At 39.5% G+C, this 19914-nt stretch overlaps 1 protein-coding gene across 2 annotated transcripts in view; it reads left to right on the top strand.

The window, feature by feature from the left end:
* CHST9 (carbohydrate sulfotransferase 9) overlaps positions 1–19914 on the top strand; it is a 389155-nt gene that overhangs the window by 89959 nt on the left and 279282 nt on the right. Inside the window, exon 4 of one of the 2 annotated variants that reach the window (XM_021096201.1) lies at positions 16428–16529. The exons of the other annotated variant lie outside the window; for it this stretch is intronic. The gene's annotated coding sequence lies outside the window, so the exon portion shown is untranslated. The remainder of the gene's footprint in view (positions 1–16427; positions 16530–19914) is intronic. 2 annotated transcript variants of the gene reach the window in all.

The following is a 19914-nucleotide window of genomic DNA, read 5'->3' as shown; positions in this document are numbered from 1 at the left end:
GCTCTTTAATGACTGAATAGTTCATGTGATGCAAGCTGATTTTGAATTATTGTGATTTCACCACTGAGAAGAATGCAAAATACCCTTTTGCTTTTTCTAAAATATATTTTATTCCTGACATAAGTAGAATTTCCTTTAAAGCCGTTTTTTTGTTTTGTTTTGTTTTTTGTTTTTTGAGCAAAGCTAACACTTTCAGAATCCTGGGTTCTAACAAATTATTAATTAGTTGATAATTAGATTGATTGTAGCAATTACCTCCAGATTACTTACCTCTGGACTCTTTTCGGTAAGTTGAACTTTGTAAGATATATATTTTCTATCCATTGTCTCTTCCTGTAATAGCCCCAATTTCAGATAAAACTGAAAGAAACCTGATAAAATCACATAGCAGTGTCATCTTCACCCAGTTTAAGTTGTATTAACACGATTTTTTGTTCCCTGAAAGCCAGAGATTGATGTCTAGAGGTATAAGATGGGGACCACATTCCTTGTTTACCGAAGTACCCTCAGTGGATTATGTGCTAGAAACTACCCTCATACAGTTGTATATACATATTTGAATAACACCAGAGAATAGTGTTCATACTTAAAGAAAAAAAATTGTGTTGACTCTCAGTGAGCATGTAAAGTCTTCTCCAGCCTTATAATAAAGTGATTGATTTGGGTTCAAAGACTGAAACTCGGTTTCCCTAGATGGCCACTTCTGTCATCTCACCTCTGTAAAACATCCTTAGTTCCAGGAAAGAGGCAATACTAGTTGGTATGGGAAAAACCTGATCCAAACATGTTTTTCTCTTTAACTGTGAAATTAGAAAATATCGTAAAGCTTGAGGTACTGACTAGAGTCAAGAGACCCTTTATACTAATTTCTAACTCCAATATCATACCCCTGTCTCAAAAACCAAGTTTTTTGAATAGACAACACACAAACACTCAGACACATTATTATTTGATGTTTCTATTTACACCATTTTGAAGTTCAATACTCAAAGGCTTTTCCAGAAACAAAAAAATCTCCAAGGTCTCAGTAATATCTTTGATATGACCATATAACTCTTTTAAGCCTTCGAGATAGGTACTTATTTTATGTTCTTTTTTTTTTTTTTTTTTTTAGTAGAAATCAATAATTCTGTTTTCAGTCAGGATAATGGATACACGGTACATTTGTAAACTATTAGCACTGTGCTAAAAAGGAAATAAATAAACTCACAGCTGCTTCCAAGACAGTGTATTATTAGAGCTTAATATTTAACTTCATTTGCTCACCAAAATCGATTTGCCGTTGCTGTTGTTACGACTGCTTCCAGGTGGTTGTCTGCCTTAAAGAAATACACAATTAAATTAGTTCGGGAATGTTCCACACCTAAATTATATTTGCTACTTTTATTTTTATTTTGAAATGCATCATTTCATTCGGCCTCTGAAAAAAAATAGCGTGGCTTCTCCTTGCCATGTGTCTCATTTCTCTAAATATCAGTCACAGGAAAGGAAGGAGATGATTAGACCTGCTTGGTGGAGAGGATCTCCTGTGCAGATGTTCTCCCAACACAGTTAGCAAACTGAAGCCTGGCTGCATTTTTATTGACAATGACTTCCTGGCCTTTTCCATGGAGCCCTCCCCAGCTTTCCTACTGAGAATTCTTCTTCTTGCCAGAAATAGTGTCCTGTGAAGCCAAAGGGATAGGCTTTATCATGGGAGTCGTTTTTTATTTTTTATATTTTATTTTTTAAAGTCATGTTGAAGTGCAGTTGATTTACAATGTTGTGATAATTTCCACCTCATAGCAAAACAACTCAGCCACACATGTACACACATCCATTCTCTTTTATATTCTTTTCCCACACTGGAGTAATTTAACATTATGCTTCTTACACTGATTTTTGACCGCTCTTTATTCAGACTTAGGGTGAACATTCCGAAACTAAATATTTCCTCAAATAGTTCAAAAAATTTCCAAGCTCGTTCTATAATCCTTTACATTAGGTTTTTGTGGGTTTTTCTTTCTTTTTTTTTTTTTTTTGGCCATGCTCACAGCATGTGGAAGTTCCTGGGCCAGGGAGCAAACCTGCATCAGAACAGTGACAATGAGCTACAGCAATGACAATGCTGGATCCTTAACCCAGGGAGCCACCAGGGAACTCCCAACACTAGATTCTTTTTTAATCTGAAATCTCTAAAATCAGATGGATTGAGAATCCTTGAAGGATTTCCATTTGGATCTGCTTTTTGCTCCTGTGTGTAAGGCTGGGTGTCCTTTGGTAATACAAATTTCTGACTTCAATGTTCCCTGTGGCTCTTCCTCCCTAGAAGGGAAAAAGACCTTATTACAGTGGGCTAACATTTACAGCAGCTATGGGATGGAGTGCACTGTGGCTTCTACAATGCTTTCATATGACTATTCCCAGGTTTTTCTCAAAAAAACACATTTTCATTTACCGCATACACCGTCTTTACCAGGACTGGCCCAGTTCACCAGTTCAGGCAATAGCCTGAAACATGTGGCTTCAGGGACCCCAAGATGACTGCCATCCTGTCATCACAATATCCTGTCACCTCTCTGCCCGATCCCTTCATGGCTTCCTGAAAGGCTTTTTAGCAGAGGATGGATTTGTTTTCAGCACACTTTAAAAAATAAGTTGGACCTTCAAACACTCTTACAAAGAACTGCAGATAACTGGATCCCTCGTGTGCAGATTTTGTGGGGAGACAAGATGTGAAGGCATAGAATACATCTTAGTTAGGTGAGAAATTGGCATTCGAAGGATGAAAAGGGGGCTGAGGATGAAACTCTCAGCCCACTTCCTATCTTTGTTTATGGTCAGTCCTTGCAATTGTAATTCTAAAGAGAACAATACTTGTCATAGAAACTTCTAAATTACTTATAGAAAATCCTTTATTCCCCTCTTTCGTGGCAAACTTTTGAGTGCATGTAGAAATATTTTACCATTGGAATCTCTCTGTTCTGTATATAGTCTTTCTTGCCTCCATATCGTGGGCTTATTAGTATCTTCTATATAGTAGGACATAGATCCTTAAATAATTTAGACATCAAAGAGAAACTACTGCTTTACACTGGGTTGTAATAGAATTGCACCCCCAAAGAACTGTGACTTATAAATCTTAAGATATTAATTACTGTCGCTACTGTTAATGGTTAATGCAATACAGGCTAATTAATATTTATCGATCAGCAATGTCCAAGTAAAAATAAATGTAATGTCTCACGGTCCTAGCCTATACCTTATTCATTTTGAGTCTAACATTCACAAATGATATTGACAAGCACATGAACCTTTAAAAATTAGTTTTTCATTTTTAATTTAATGTAATCAATTATGAAAAATTAAGTAAAGTTAATTTTTTCCTCATGGATTTAATAGTTTAATGATAATATTTACATTCTTAAACATCTAATTTAGAATCACTTCAAAAGATGGTCTCAGATCATGAGGCAGAAAACTATAGCCTGTGGGCCAAATTCAGCTGCTGCCTGTTTGTACAAGTAATGTTTTACTGGAACACAGTCACATCCATTCATTTACGTATTGTCTATGGTTGTGCTCTTCAGTAAGAGCTGAGTAATTGTGACAGAGACCATATGGTCCTTAGAGCTGAAAATATTTACTACCTGGCCATTTATAGAAAAAGTTTGCCCATTCCTGCTGTAGATTATCAAAACGTCAGCAGTGTGAAAAATCTTTAGCAACTCAGTAAATTATATTCTTTAGGGTCTTCAGAATTGCAATTCGAGAGACTTAAAATTGGGTAAAACTGAGAGTGTTCAGGGAAGAGCCAACCTTCTTTAAGGTTGTTCAAGAAGTGTGATTGAACCTGATGCAAGAAAGGAAATACCTTTGGGGTATTTGTCCTCAGGGGTTAGACTGTCACAAGTTATTTTAGGGTAAGTGTCTAATAAGTGTCTTGAGTTTCTGTGACATTAGGCAGACGTTCTGGATAGCTGCGTTAAAACAAGAAGTAGTCGAAGTCCAGACTTCATCCAGCCTGAGACAGGAATAAGTCCCACTTCCTCGATGGCCTCCCAGCTCCATTTTAGGGAGTTCTCTTAGCAATACTGACTCCATTTGGATTCTCCTTTCATAACCCCAATGAACAAAAGTCCAGCAGTCTAGTAGAAAAGTGAGCATAGAATATGAACAGAAAATGTACAGATGTGAAAATCTGAGTTCCCAATAAATTTATGAAAAGAAGGTGAACTTAATTAGAAACTAGAAATAGGCAAATCGAAACAAGGGATTATGTCATACCAATCAGACTGGGAAAGATTTTAAAATCTATTAACACCAAGTGTTAGTGAGGCTTATTAACAAAGAGGAACTTCTTACACTGCTGGTAGGCACTTAAGTTGGGTCCACTGCTTTGGAGAGCAATTTGGCAACATCAACAAAAGAGAGAAAAAGTTTTGATGTGACCATTCGACTTCTAGATCTATAGTTCAGAGAAACTCAGGGACCAGGATACAAGGAGTTTTATACAGTAACGCTCACTGAATCATTGCAAGAGCTCAAGAATTGGAAACTATCTAAACACTCCATCAACTAGAGAATAAACAGTGGTCTGTGGACACAATGAAGTAGTTATTAGAGAAATTAATAAAGCAGGTCTAAATCTTAATTATATGGGGGGAAGGTCACATAATAATATGGAGAGCACACTATTAAGTTTGGTAAGTACAAAAATCATGAACATCATCATAAGTGTAGTAGTAACAACATAAGAGCAAGCCTGTAAATGAAAAACACAAATTCAGAATGACAGTTACCGTGGGGAGATATGGAGCTGGGTGGGGTACTCAGGTAGCTTCGACTGTACCTCAAAATTTTATTATTTTTAATTTAAGGAAATCGTAATAACAAACAAGTAATTGAGTATCTACTTTATGCCAGGCACTTCCCTAAGCTCTTTACATGTATTAATATAGTTAAAGCTCGTAAAAACTCTGAGATATTATTGTACTAATTTTATGTTTGAGAAACTAAAACACACAGAGGTTAAGAAACTTACCCAAAGTTATACAGAAAAGAACTTATTTAGGTAATAGAACAGGGATTGCATTCAGGGAGTGTGAGTTTGGTATCTGGACCTTTAGTCACCATGCTATCTTGCCCTCTGGCCTGCAAATATGGAAAAATGCTAATATTTGATAGAGTATATGAGGTCTTCAAGAATTATATTACATTGTAATAATTTTATTATTTGGTAAACATTTTCATTTGAAAAAAGTATATAAATACTTTAAAAGAATTGTATTTATAAGAATAAATCATTCATTCCATCCAATTACAACCATTTTAATCTAATAATATTAATAATAATAGTAATGACAATAAATGATTTTATATCTTCTCCTACTTTGTAAGCATTCTCTCTTTCTTTTTTTTTTTTTTTTTTTTTTTTGGTCTCTAAAATATTCCTAAGCAGAATTTCTTAAAAATAGGACTCAATAGTACCACTATGTGGAAACCAAAATTGCAAAATTGACTATTATTTCTTCATGAAGGGAAGCCATTATGCTATTTATGTATTTATATTATCTTAATCACTACCATGACATTTGGAATTCTCTGCAGGAATGTGTAAGAGTAGCTGCGAGGGGACTTTTGTGCTCAGGGAATTATAAACACATTCAATAATAGAGAAAGAAAAACAAGGAAATGGCCATATACCTTAGTTTGTAATATGTTTGTTTTCCCTATACCAGAAGCTAATGCACAGTATCCTTGGGCTCTTAAAAGCAGTTAAAAATAAAAATTCTGTCCTGTTTACATGAGATCTTTTTGGATCTAAACAATCCTGAATTTGTCGATGGGGTCTGAGTCTTAAAGTGTGGAAATGACCTGGCCCAGGTAGACGTTTTAGGTCCCCAGCAGATCCCTAAAGGCAAAAGGAAAGAGTTTGGGGTGAAAATCAGACAATTACTGGAACTTACAAAAACATTGTGAATAAGTCAGATTTGCCTCTAGGTCTGCCATCGATTGTCTCCCCAGAAGCCAAAGAAATCTACTTCGGGAGTTCCCGTCATGGCGCAGTGGTTGGCGAATCCGACTAGGAACCATGAGGTTGCGGGTTCGGTCCCTGCCCTTGCTCAGTGGGTTAACGATCCGGCGTTGCCGTGAACTGTGGTGTAGGTTGCAGACGCGGCTCGGATCCCGCGTTGCTGTGGCTCTGGCGTGGGCCGGTGGCTACAGCTCCGATTAGACCCCTCGCCTGGGAACCTCCATGTGCCGCGGGAGCGGCCCAAGAAATAGCAACAACAACAAAAAAGACAAAGACAAAAAAAAAAAAAAAAAAGAAAAAAAAGAAATCTACTTCGTTTTTTTTTCCTTTTCACCAGGCCTGTGGCATGTGCAAGTTCTAGGACAAGGAATGGAACCCATGCCACGCCAGTAATAATGCTGATTCCTTAACCCCCTGAGCCACCAGGGAACTGCAAACAAATCTATTCTTTTTTTTTTTTTTCTTTTTAGGGCCACACCCGCGGCGGACGGAGGTTCCCAGGATAGGGCCCCAGTTGGAACTGTAGCCACTGGCCTACACCACAACCACAGTAATACCAGATCAGAGCTGCATCTGCAACCTACACCACAGCTCATGGTAACACAGATCCTTAACCCTCTGAGCGAGAACAGGGATCGAACCCATATCCTCATGGATGCTAGTCGGGTTTGTTAACCTCTGAGCTGCAGTGAGAACTCCCAATATGCTTAAAGAACCTTTTTCTAGATTAGCCATCAACAGGTCTGTGTCTAAGGAACACGATTTTATTCTTCTTTTTTTTTTTTTCTTTTTTTTTTTAGGGCCACATATGCAGTACATGGAAGTTCCCAGGCTAGGGGTCAAATGGGAGCTGCAGCTGCAGGCCTACACCACAGCCACAGCAACTCAGAATCTGAGCTGCATCTGCAACCTAAGCCACAACTTGGGGCAACACCAGATCCTTAACCCCCCTGAGCAAGGCTGGGATAGAACCTGCGTCCACATGATTAATAGTCAGGTTCTTAACCCTCTGAGCCACAATGGGAACTCTATTTTTTTTTTTTTTGACCCAAAACCTAAGTCCATAATCCTAAATTCTAGCCTCAAGAGCCAAAGAATAAAGCAGCAGTGACAAGAGAAGTGATAGTGCCACGCTGGGGGAGGGAGGGGAGTTGGTAGGACCCCTAGTCCTCCCATAGTCTACTTGTACCTCCTTCCCCCACCGTATGTGCCAGTGTGAGGTTGACCATGAATTCTGTCCTATATGATTGGATGAAGACTTAATGGGAGAAACCAGCAATTACAGCAAAGCAAGCAATGCTGCAGATCTACATGCAAATCAGAGGAAGGCAAGGCTCTGCAGGTTAAACATGGTGTGATGCTGTTCCTACCTCCGCAGAAGGAAAGCACTTCCCGAAATTTTCAGTTCCTGAGCCTTATTTGCGTGTTTTGAGAATAGAATAAATGTGACATGCTTTTGATTTATGTCACTGAACTTTTGCCGAATTGAACAGCATTAGTGTGACAGCTTACACGTAGCTGCTATTTTCATGATGTCCTTATTTTTTGATAGCAAAAAGTACTTGCTTCTCATTCCCATGTAAAGTGTGAGTAAAGGCAACTCTAGAATACATTATTATTTTATTGATATGGTAAATATGACCCATGTGAAAACATGGGAACTGTTCTGACATGCTGATTAAAGGTAAAACCATAGACCCTTCTTCTCACCAGATTGCCACCCTAAATTCATCCCAGTAGCCTTTGGAACATATCTGACACCCAAAGCAGGTCCTATTTCCCTACCCTTTTCCTCTGTACAACAAAGAGATTTCCAGTAACAATCATGAAATAATTATTTGGAGTACATTTCTCATATGTGCTAAAATTTTTTACTTATAGACTTAAAATAATACACTTCACAGTTTGCATTTATCCTTTCACTGGTTTACATTTTACACATTTTTTTTTTTTTTTTTTTTTTTTTTTTTTTTTTTTTTTTTTTTTTTTTTTTTTTTTTTTTTTTTTTTTTTTTTTTTTTTTTTTTACATTTTACACAGGCATGCTATTGGGTGGCAGAAATTTCCTCTTCTACCCGCCTTCAGTTCTTAGGGCTGCACTAATTCTAAAATTGACGCAAGATAGATGAACAGGAGAAAAGGGAATACATTTTAATTTATGCACATGAAGGTCTCTTAGAACATGGACTTAAGAGATGGCCAAAGCAGGCAGTTTTAATATTTTTTTTAGACAAAGAAATGAGACATTTGTGAAGAATTGCCAGGACAAAGAAACCTGGGCATTGGGTGCTCAATTAGTGAAGACTCTAAACAGAGTCTGGGCTTGAGGTAGTAAATTAAAGAAGTAAGAAGGTCTGCTTATTTAGGCTTCTCAGCCCGAACTCTCTGTGCCTGTGCAGAGTGTCCTTCTTAAATAATTTTAATTCAGAATAATCAATATTCCATTGGGGCACATTTTGGGGAGGCCTGCCCTGCCAACAATGGTCCCATAGAATGATAGAACTGAAATAACTCTAGATCCAGCTCTTCTTTATAACCCTCTCTGGGCTAGCAGGTTTGATTCAAGTCTACTGTTTAAATGCAGAAATATGTAAAGTACTAGGAGGCTGGAGCCAGGAGCCTGAACTAAATGCAGGCAGCTAAATCCCCACAAAGGGCAGGATGGAAGCAAAGGTTCCACAAATCAATCTCAACGCAGAATGCAATGTTCACGAAAGGATAAGTAATAAAAACATGGAGAGCACCACAGTAATTATTGAGTAGTCCAACAAAAGAATTTTTTCAGAGAGGAGTTTTTAGCACTAGCATTATTTAGAATTGTTGCCATGGGGTGATAGGACAAAAAAAAAAAAAAAAGGAAGGAAGGCCAACTTTTGGTCCATTTTATTATTGTTTTTAAATTTCCTATAGCCAGTTCACCTGGTTCTTGCCAGCAGGTGGGTGAACTGCTCCCACTGCGCCAGCCTTGGGAAGCCACGGGGCCACTCTGAGTAAAAATTCTGGAGCCGGGGCAACCCTTCTGAAAGCCAGAGGACTGGACATCCATCACTGACCGTGGAAATGTGTCACAAGTGGCCACGTTGTCACTCTGGCTTTCACGCCCCATCTCTTTATTCACCCTCCCATCTTCCTAAGAGAAGTGCATGAAAATGGAATTGCCAGGCTTGTGGCGAAGTAACCTCCCAAACCGATCCTTTTCCGGTGAAGGGAGAAAAAGGATATTCCTGGCGCCAGGTCAGGTGATGAGAGCAACCTGGAATGAGGGTGGGAAAGTTCTGTGCGAGAATTGTTCCTCCAGAAGCAACATGGCTAGAAGTGGAGCCTTTCTGATTTCCTCTCTGGCTGGCAGTTTGTGGTTGATGAAGGAACCCACAGCTCGTCTCTCCGGTAAGTTATTGTCTGAAAGTCTGACAGTTTAAAGCGGATAGAAACTGTGCTATGTGGAAAGGGGCTAACATTTATTGAGCACCTACTGTGTGTATCTGCACTCTACTCACTTTATCTCCTCTAAACCTCCTAGACATCATTTCTATTCTATGTTATAAATGTTTTGGGAGTTCCCTGGTGGCCTAGTAGTTTAGGATCCAGCATTATCACTGCTGTGGCTCAGGTTCGATCCCTGATCCCTGGCCCAGGAACTTCTGCATGCTGCAGGCGTAGAAAAAAAAAAAAGAAAGAAAAAAAAAAATAAAAAGGTGTTGAAGGTTAGGACAGGCAAGTTACACATAGCGCTAATGTAAACAGTGGAGAAAATGAACTTCTGTTAAGGATTTATTTCTTATATGCTAGGCACTGAGCAACTTGCTTTAAATACATTTGCAAAAAGCCTTGCAAAATATGTATTATTATTATTCGCAGACTATAGAGGATGAAACTTGGCTCAGAGTTTATGATACTCAAACTGAGTTCATCCCACATTAATGTAAAATAAGCCAGGAAGATTCAAACCCAAAACTATCTACATGCCCCTCATAAAACCTGCTTAATTTACTACAATAGGCCTTTTCCTGTGGAAGAAAGCACTGGCCCAAGGCACGAAAAATAAATCAGGCCAGACCTAATGAAAGTCAAGTTCAGAGTCTGAAATAAATTTAATAAATCCTGTGTCCTGATTATAAGAATTGGTGTCTACAGGAAAATTTGATGAATGCTGGCTGCAGACAAATGCTTTTGCTAAACCAGTTCCATAAATGGACTGGAACCGGGCAGGCGTGTTTAGAAGAGAAAGAATGATGTTGACAAAGCGACAAGGACCCATGCAATGATCACATCCGTGCTCTAGTTTGGTGCTCCCGGAAGCAAGCACAGACTGGAAGATTCCAGCTCTTTGGGAGGTGATCCAGGCCATACCTGTAGGAGGGGGGCAAGTGGGGGAGGGGAAGAGAGGCAACACTTGAAGGGCCACTTTGATTTTCCCCCTGGCTGACACTTTGTGGTTGATGAAATAAATAGAAAAAATGCGTGAAGCCCATGGTTATGTGTTTACTGTTGAAACTCCTTCCTCATAAAGTGGGTCCATTTATCCAAGGCAATATTCTGGGCGAACCCATGTTACCTACCACACCATCGTTCTGTGAACTCTCAGAAAGCCATGCTGGATGGGGCACAGTGGAGAGGAAAGAAGAGCTCACACCCAGAATATCTGTCAGTTCAGATAAGCATGAATTGCTACCCTCCAGGGTGTCAAGGGCCCCTGTGTAGTGTGTTCAACCTCCAAAATTGAAGGGGCTTCTCAAATACTGGGGTCCTTTCCTTGTCGTAGGAGATGCGATATATAACACTTGCCTTTGGACCCCAGACAACTGGACCTCTAAAAACTTCACTGTATCAGCTGCCTCTTATTGCCTAATCCAAGGGTTTACCTTCTAATCTTCAGCATGAATGTTTCTTAACAAGGCACCCGCGGGGCTTGCACCTTCCTGCTCCCCAGGTTGAATTAACACACTGTCTTCAGTATTGTGGCCCAGCATGATGTTGAAGCAATATCCAGACTATCAAGTTCCTTTTGGACCCCACCATTTAAGAGAGCAGGAGAGTTCACAAAACTCTGGGACGAGACCTTCCCTGCAGTGTCATCCTATATGAATGCAAACTTCTGGTTGTCCTTCCTGGAAGGGACTGAAAGATGATTCGTTCTATAGAGACAGCACCTCTGGCATTAGAGCTGAGATTGGGATTCATACTTGGTTGAGTTTACAACACTCTTTTGCTGCACCTGTTTTTATCAAAAGTGGAAGTTCTTGTTGTGGCTCAGTGGGTTAAGGGCCTGAGATTGTCTCTGGGAGGGTTCCATCCCTGGCCTTGCTCAGTGGGTTAAGGATGTTGTGTTGCTTCAAGCGGCATTGCAGATTCAGCCTGGATCCAGCATCATTGTGGCTGTGGTGTAGACCTCAGCTGAGACTCTGATTCAACCTCTAGCCTGAGAACTTTGATATGCCACAGGTGTGGCCCTAAAAAGAAAGAAAAAAAAAAAAAAAGAGTGAGACTGATGAATTAAGTAGGAATATGGTGGATGAAGATCCTTTAAGTCTTTGAGCATGGCTCTGATCTCTGTCCTTTCCTCCAGGGCACAGCTTGGCTTCCATGTCCTCTTTTGGCCTGGAGGGAGGCTTCCCCTTGGCCTTTCCCATCATGATTAACTCTCACCTCACAGGTCAGAGAGTGAGTCTTAGATTTCTTCCATCTGCTAAGTATACCAAATTCAATTATGCACTCAGGGCAAAGGAAATGACTGGAGGTGGGGGGGGGTCTGTGGACACATTAAACCCCCCTGTGAGACAGATCGGGACCGGAATCCATTGACCATCTGCCTTCTGTACGACTCCTCCCAACCCTGCCTGTCCCAACCAAAGGGGCCATGGAGGTATTCTGGATCCCTGGTATTGGTTTCATTCAATTGTTGTCTCCAAGAGCCTGAAAAAAATTTGAGTTATTTCCTTTGACCTTGTGTTTCGGTACCATGGACGTGGTGGCAGGTCCCTTTGAGAAAGAGTTGGGAGACATTGCTCCTGATGCCTCTTGTGACACTTCAGAGTTTTTCCTAAAGGAAACTGGCCTTCCCACTCAATTGGTCTGAGAACTGGCAAGGTCTGGAAACTGGGCAAAGAATCCACATTTTTCATTTCTGTAGCTGAATTCCCCCACTCTGAGCCCTTTTGGTTAAGCAGCACTCTTATTGGCTGACCTTGCCCCTTGGAATACCAGGGTCCGTGAGCCGTTGCTTCAGATCCCTGCTGTTCAGAGCCCTGGCTGCCATTCCAGCCCTGCTGCCACTTCCAGAATTCCATTCCCCTCACCTCTGATAGTGAAGTGCAACTACCTGGCTTCTGCTATTCCAAAATCCTTCCACCTCCCGTGACACTAGGAAGCCCAATTGGTTCCCTATCATCAACACCGGCTGATGGAACATTGTCAGATTTAGCAAAACAACAAAACACACACACACAAAGGATGCCCAGTTCAATTTGAATTTCAGCTAAACAATGAATAATTTCTTGGCAAAATTATGCCCCCAAATATTGCCTTCTGAATTTTATCTGGCAGCCCTACTTACAGAGAACTAGTGAAAACTTTACTTGCTTTAAAGAAAGGAGGAGTTCCCTTTGTGGCTTAGTGGTCATGAAACTGACTAGTATCCATGAGGATGTGGGTTCGATCCCTGGCCTCGCTCAGTGGGTTAAGGATCCTGAGTTGCTATGACTGTGGCGTAGGCCAGTAGCTGCAGCTCTAATTCAACCCCCAGCCTGGGAACTTCCATATGCCACAGGTGCAGCCCTAAAAAGAAAAAAGGAAAGGAAGGACAGAAGGAAAGAAGGGAGTGCCCTCAGTGCCTCCCAATATATGTGGGCAAGTTGGTGGGCTCTCTGGTCTTATGTAATATTGGCTCTAGCAGGACCAGCTCTCTGAGCCTTTTGACCCTTCCTCAATACTTTGCCAAGGAAGTTTGGGCATTTCAACCTTGTTTATTGTTTGCCATAGTTTTTCCCAAGCTGGAAGGAGACATTAGCAGGATAGATATTCTCACCAGGATGTTAAATCTTCAGTCCTGGGGGTGCATCCCCATGACAGTAAACTCCCCCTTAGCCTTAGATTCCATCCATCACCGTAGTCCAGCATCCTCAAGGTCCCTTCCCAGACACGTTCTCCTGGTTCATCCTGATACATTTTAGCCAGATCCTATGGCTTATTCAATAAATAATCCCTTTTCTCCCATAGTAGGCCAGGCTCTGATGTAGCCCCAATTATTGGTTCAGAAGCAGAGGGGGAAGTGGGAGCAGATCTTGAAGAAGATTAGTATCATCGGGAGTTCCCTTCATGACTCAGCAGTTAAAGAACCCGAGTAGGATCCATGGGCATGTGGGTTCCATCCCTGGCCTTGCTCAATGGGTTAAGGATCTGGTGTTGCCATGAGCTGTGATGTAGGTCACAGACGCAGCTCAGATCCTGTGTTGCTGTGGCTGTGGCATAAGCTGGCAGCTGTAGCTCCCATTCAACCCCTAGCCTGAGAACTTCCATATGCCGCAGATGTGGCCCTAAAAAACAAACAAACAAACCAAAAAAGATAGTGTCATCATGGGAATCATCTGCCCAAGGTGGGACTTTGCAGGGAAGGCTGCTATTTTCTAGCAAGAGGGGATGTGCCACTTCTCCCAGTCCAGGGCGTACAGGGGGATCAGGAGTTCTATGTCCTCAAGGACATCCTCCAAATATCTCCATCCCGGTCCCAAGCTTTCAGTCGTTCCCTTTCAGAGATCTGATGTTACTGTAGAAAGCCATGAATCGAGCGTCCTGTGTGACACTACTATTCTTACTATCACATCCTGGCCTGATTTTTCAGCAAAACTACCCTCCAGTTTTGAGGGCCCCTTTTAACACTGCCGTAAAGACTTTCTGGATCTCTTCATGCCTTGAGATGGAAGTTGGGTGTACCTACAGCTTCCCTTACTACTTCATTGACACTTAGCAATAATCAGCTAATGCCACGGTCTTTAATTATCACTGACCCTTCTGCTCTCAGAATGCCAGAGGTATTTCATCAGCCAGTACATCTCTTTGGAACTGTATCTCATTCTACAGCTGAAGTCTTGGTAATAGTGATGCTATGATGCATCAGAAGTGATCACCTCACTCTCCAACTTCAAGTACCAATTCTCTTAATTTAGATTCCTCCAGAAGCATATCCTGACATGAGGATAATTATTTCACAGTTTCAAATATATTCTTCCAGAGATTATATTAAACATAAAGGTATATTCTACCTCCCTCCTATTTGTACAGCAATGATAAAAATATATTTTATGTATTATATATTTTATTATTCATAAACATATATTTAGGTTATATATTTATATATCGTTATTTTCTATCCATTTTTTCTACCTAATGATATGGTTGTTATCTTTTCATATCAGTATGTAAGCATATCAGCTGCATGGTAATCCAACAGATAGTTGGAAAATAGTGTATTTAAGTTACTAAGAATAGGTATTTAGATAGTTTTCCATCATTTGTTATAACAAAAATTCTTCTGGGAATAACTTTAAAGACAACTCTTTTCACATATGTGAAAGTATCATCATGGGAATCACATGTGTGAGTATTTATAAAACAAGTTTCTAGCAGTTCTCTGGTGGCTCAGTGGGTTAAGGATCTGGCATTATCACTGCTTTGGCTTAGGTCACTGCTGTTCCATGGGTTCATTCCCTGGCCTAGGAACCTCCACATGCCATGGGCGTGGCCAAAAGATAAGAAAAGTAAATAAATAAATAAAATTTCTAAAAGTAGAATTGCGGGGTCAGTGACAGCATGTGTTTTCAATTTGGTAACTATTGCTAAATTGTGCTTCTAAAAGAGTTTTACGGAATAAAATCTCTCTAAATATTTGAATTTTCTATTATTCCCCCCCTGTATCTGTAGGGAAATCTTAAATTCTTTAAATTGGTGGGATAGTTGAGCTAACACATCTAGAAAATATCCTTAGTCTGTAAAATACTCAATGACATTTTGAAATTATCAGTGGCATTTTTATGCTAAAGAACTGTCCAAGGCAAAGTTAAAATAATTTAGTTGCTACTGTGCATAAATCATTGATAAGACCCTTGGGAAAAACAATTCTATTTTTAGAGGATGGATATGGAAAAATTTGACAGCTTTTTCTTAAAAACAAAAGAAGACCATTTTGGCATGTCTTTTCTGACAGATCATGTGATAATTTGGTGGGATAAAATCCTCACATTTTGAACCACACCAGAAATAAATACTGCGATTGGTAACAATTCTGAACAGACTCATTGCTTCATCAGGATTTGAGTTTAACAACAATAGCAACAAATCAGCTGCTGTTTTGTTGTTACCAAAGAATTATTTTCCATCAACTTAATAAGCATTCCAGAGACTTTTTTTGTGATATTGTTGACATCAATGTCAGAATCTATCAAAAAGCAGGTGGCAAAAGGAAACTTTTGACTGCATTTTCTTTTGACTGAAACTTCTTTTGGAAAAAGGAAATTAATTTTTTACACTCTCCTCAGGCTGAAAAGATAGTCTATAGCACGCACACCAAAATCCTTCTTTTTCCACCTGCAAGATTGATTAATCTATAGCATAAAAAATGTAAATCTTTGAGGATCTTGTCACTTTTATGGTCTGTAGAAGATGAATTCAAGCAGGATTTCAATATTGCTTGGGCCTCTGGCCCCAAAATAATATAGTCGTGTCACCAGGGGAAAGTCTGCAGGAACGGGCTGTGCTGTAATAGTTTACGGATTCATAAAGAGTATTGATCAAGCTTCGTCTCCTGTAGTTCTAAATAGAGTATTAAAGGATTTTATCTTCTAGACTAGAGCAGCCCAATAACGCTAAGCATGGCAATGAACAAACACAAGAAAATCAAATACAACCAACAAACACAAAAGCATCTGGCTCTATGTTTAACTCAACCGTCATCAAGTTAATGGTGCAGTCATGTAAAGCTTCTCCTTTTAATTAAATAATTAACCCTTTTCTGATGGACAGCTTTATGCTTGGCCACACTGGCTGTTGGTAGAAGCAGAGCTGGCAGGCATGCCATGGCAGAATGATTTGTACAGCTTTGACAAGATTCCAGAAAGCCACGTACCCACTTCCTTTCTGGTTAGACTCTTCTGTCCATTCCTCTTCATTTTTGCTGGTGGGTTGGGTGTTGAAATATGGGTATCAACATGGCAGTGGTGCTGACATTTCAACCTGGTTCCAATTCTCCAATTCAAAGATTGAGACGACTCTGGACTCTTATGTTCTGAAACAGTCACAATAATGTTTAATTTTTACTTATTTTTCTGAAATTGTAACCATGGACTTTTTGCCGTTGACTCCAAAGTTCACTGCATTGCTAAGATTTTATTTCTTTTTGTTGACTCTCCTTTCTGTTTTAGATTCTTTTGCGGATATTTTCTTTGGCTAGGAAGAGATCCAAATCAGAATGCTACAATTCTTTCACCATTTTGTGACAAGAAAATTGCAACTATATGACGGAGGTATTTCATATCAAGCAATATTTGTACTATTGGCAATGAGTATAAATTCTGTAAAAAAAAATGTATAATATGAGTTACAGTAAAAATCCAGAAGTCTCTGATCCTCTTGATGTGGAATAAAATATAAAGACATCTACGTGCAACACATAACCCCTAACATCTATTTACAAAGATGTGTTTCCTCACATGAAGATGAGCTTGCAGAAGAGGGACGATGCTATATATTTTCTTCCTTTTGGAGGGTTTGATGAGTGGGGGAAGTCTCGGGTACTGGGAATTCTCCAGAAAGGGAACATCTCCTTCATTGTTTTGTCAGTCGAAAACCTAAAACCTAATTACTAAAAATGTTACTTGCATTTTTGCAACACTTACTATTCCATAGTGGTTAATGGGAATTTAAATGTCTCTCTAATTAAATTGGGAAAACAACTAATCTTCATTATAGATGAATTTCTGAAAGAGGCTTTCAACAGAGCGTAGGGTCAGTTAGTGACAGCTTGTTTACTCACATAGACGACAGAGATGTCATTTTTTTCTGTAGTCATTTTATGGTAGATTTGGGTTATGTTTTTTTTATCTTATTCTTGATGAAACCAGGCTTTTTCCAGGGTCCACATGAGAGAATAATTTCCAACTATACTGAGCTCAGAGATTATCTTTTATCTTAAATGTATAAATTTCTCATCAAATAATGCATACATTTTAAACGGAAAAATCAGTATCACCTCAAGAACTAAATCCTTCATTCTTAAAGACATACTCTGAACTTTAGGTAAACAATAAATTAATAACGCCCATACCTCTACTAATGTAAAAAAGTACCATAAAGCTGCTTAAGCAGTGCAATAACGTGGTGTATAGAGTCTGTAGAAAAAATTTGCTTCTTTCAATAAGTTTTCTATCATTTCTATGAAATGAATATTCTTCAATAGACAGCTTGTGAGTTCTAGATTGCACACACATTATATAATATGAGATATAACGATATAACCTGGATTAAGTTTCCTTTGCTGTAAAATAATAAAGTTAAACTAGAGAAGGGTTCCTTTTTTTTTTTTTTTTTTTTTTTTTTTTTTTTTTTTAAGTTCATGGCTGCACTTATGACATATGGAAGTTGCCAGGCCAGGGGTAGAATCGGGGCTGCAGCTGCTGGCCTATACCACAGCCACAGCAACACTGGATCCAAGTTGCATCTGTAACCTATACCACAGTTCAAGGCAAACACTGTATCCTTAACCCGCTGAGTGAGGTCAGGGATTGAACCCACACATCCTCACAGAGACTGTCAGGTTCTTAACCCATTGAGCCACAACAAGAACCCCAACCTAGAGATTTTTCCAAGACTCCTCTAATTCTATGACTAGTCTCATCATAAGAACATTTGATCTTATGCTTTATGGTCCAGAAATCTGTCTAGGATCTCAGAGTAAGTGTGGCTGTGTTCCTACTCACCTTTTGGCCTTCCTAGGCAAATTTAATGAGGTCTAGGTCAGATCACTAGTTTCCACAGGGGAATAAATCCATGGTTCCACTGGAAATCTGGCTTTAGGAGGTTCTGGATTTCCTCATGTTTCAGAAGACATCTGTACAAGGCACAGACAAGGAGCAATCCAGGGCCCTAGGCAAACATTCTCAAGCCAGGCCTCTGACTTTTTATATCTCTCCTTTTTTTTTTTTTTTTTTTTGTCTTGTGCCTTTTCTATGGCTGCTCCTGTGGCATATGGAGGTTCCCAAGCTAGGAGTCTAATTGGAGCTGTAGCCCTGGCCTACACCAGAGAAAGGGCAACAACTGCTGGCCACAGCCACAGCAACATAGGAGCCGAGCCATGTCTGCGACCTATACCGCAGCTCACGGCAATGCCAGATCCTTAACCCACTGAGCAAGGCCAAGGATCAAACCTGCAACCTCAAGGTTCCTAGTCAAGATTCGTTAACCACTGCGCCACGACGGGAACTCCTGTATCTCTCCTTTGACAGGCAGTGAATGTTCTTGGAGGGAAAGGTAGGGAGTTATGCTTATAATTCATTGGCTGGCCATTGCTTCTTTTGCAATGTAATCACTAGTAGTGCACAGGAAAAAAAGTGCCCATCAATGAATATCAAGAACATGTCCAAAACTCTTGTAATCTCTTGCTTCCAGGAAATGCAATCTTTTGCTTCTAGGAAGTGCTATGAAGTGACAGCAGAATCTCTGCTAAGTGGCTAAAAATTCCAATGACTTCTTCTCCTTGCTTTATTTTTTATTGTTTTGCTTTTTAGAGCCATACCCATGGCATATGGAAGTTTCCAGGCTACAGGTGGAATTGGAGCCACAACTGATGGCCACAGCCACAGCAACATGGGATCTGAGCCGCATCCGTGACCGACACCACAGCTCATGGCAATGCCAGATCCCCTGCCCACTGAACAAGGCCAGGAATCGGGTCGAACCCACATCCACATGGTTACTAGTTGGATTCGTTTCTGCTGAGCCATGGCAGGAACTCCCCCAACAACTTCTTTGATCTGCTGATCATTTTGATATTTTAGATATTTTAATTTATTCTACCTGTTTGGTTACATTTCTCTGGCTTAATCATTAGGATTTGTTTAATTCCATGGTCAGTTACTAATTTTATTACTCAAGTTTCTGAGAAACATAGACCCTTTGGCCTGAGTAAGACATCACATCCTTGTCAACATATTTGGATTTCTCTGGAATTCACTTACGGATAGAGAGTTCCTTTTGCTTCATCCAACTTCATGACTAGTACATGCTAAACCACGTTATGGGAAATATATATCATTCTGTGTGCTTGTCCTCACGATAGCTAAAGGGAAATATTTGATATGGTATTCAAATGGCCTTGTTGGTAATTACTGTGATTTAATAGTAACTTTGATGGAAAGATTAACTTACTTTTCCTTTTCTGGACTATTTTCTTTTAATAATTGACCAAGTCCACATTGCTGCAGATAACCTCAACCTGACTTTAGCTTCTCCTTTTTACATATCTGAATGAATCACTCTTTTACTGTTTAGTTTGGAAAATGAAGGAAACACAAAGCCTTTTACTCTCAATTTGTTTCTTTTGCATCAGAAAATTGGTGTTTGGTAGATACCGCAAATAAATAAAAGTGAAAACAAAAATAATACATATACGTGAAAATTAAACTTTAAATATCTAAATAAAATTATAGAGCATTAGAATATAAATCTAAAATGACAATTCTAGCAGAATTTTGCAATTGTTTATTCTATTTAATAATTTTAGAAAATAGTCATGTAAGATAAATAAATTTGTTTAGAATGCAGTCTATACCACAGTGAGAATAGAGAGGGTTGAGGGCCCACAAAATATCTTATTCCCTTCCAAAAGTGGAAAAGAGATCTAACTTAGAAGAG

This window comes from Sus scrofa, chromosome 6 (assembly GCF_000003025.6).
Source record: "Sus scrofa isolate TJ Tabasco breed Duroc chromosome 6, Sscrofa11.1, whole genome shotgun sequence".
In the NCBI taxonomy this organism is placed as follows: Eukaryota; Metazoa; Chordata; class Mammalia; order Artiodactyla; family Suidae; genus Sus; species Sus scrofa.
The sequence above is the reverse complement of the archived record's forward strand: the minus strand, read 5'-3'. Positions and strand labels throughout refer to the sequence as shown.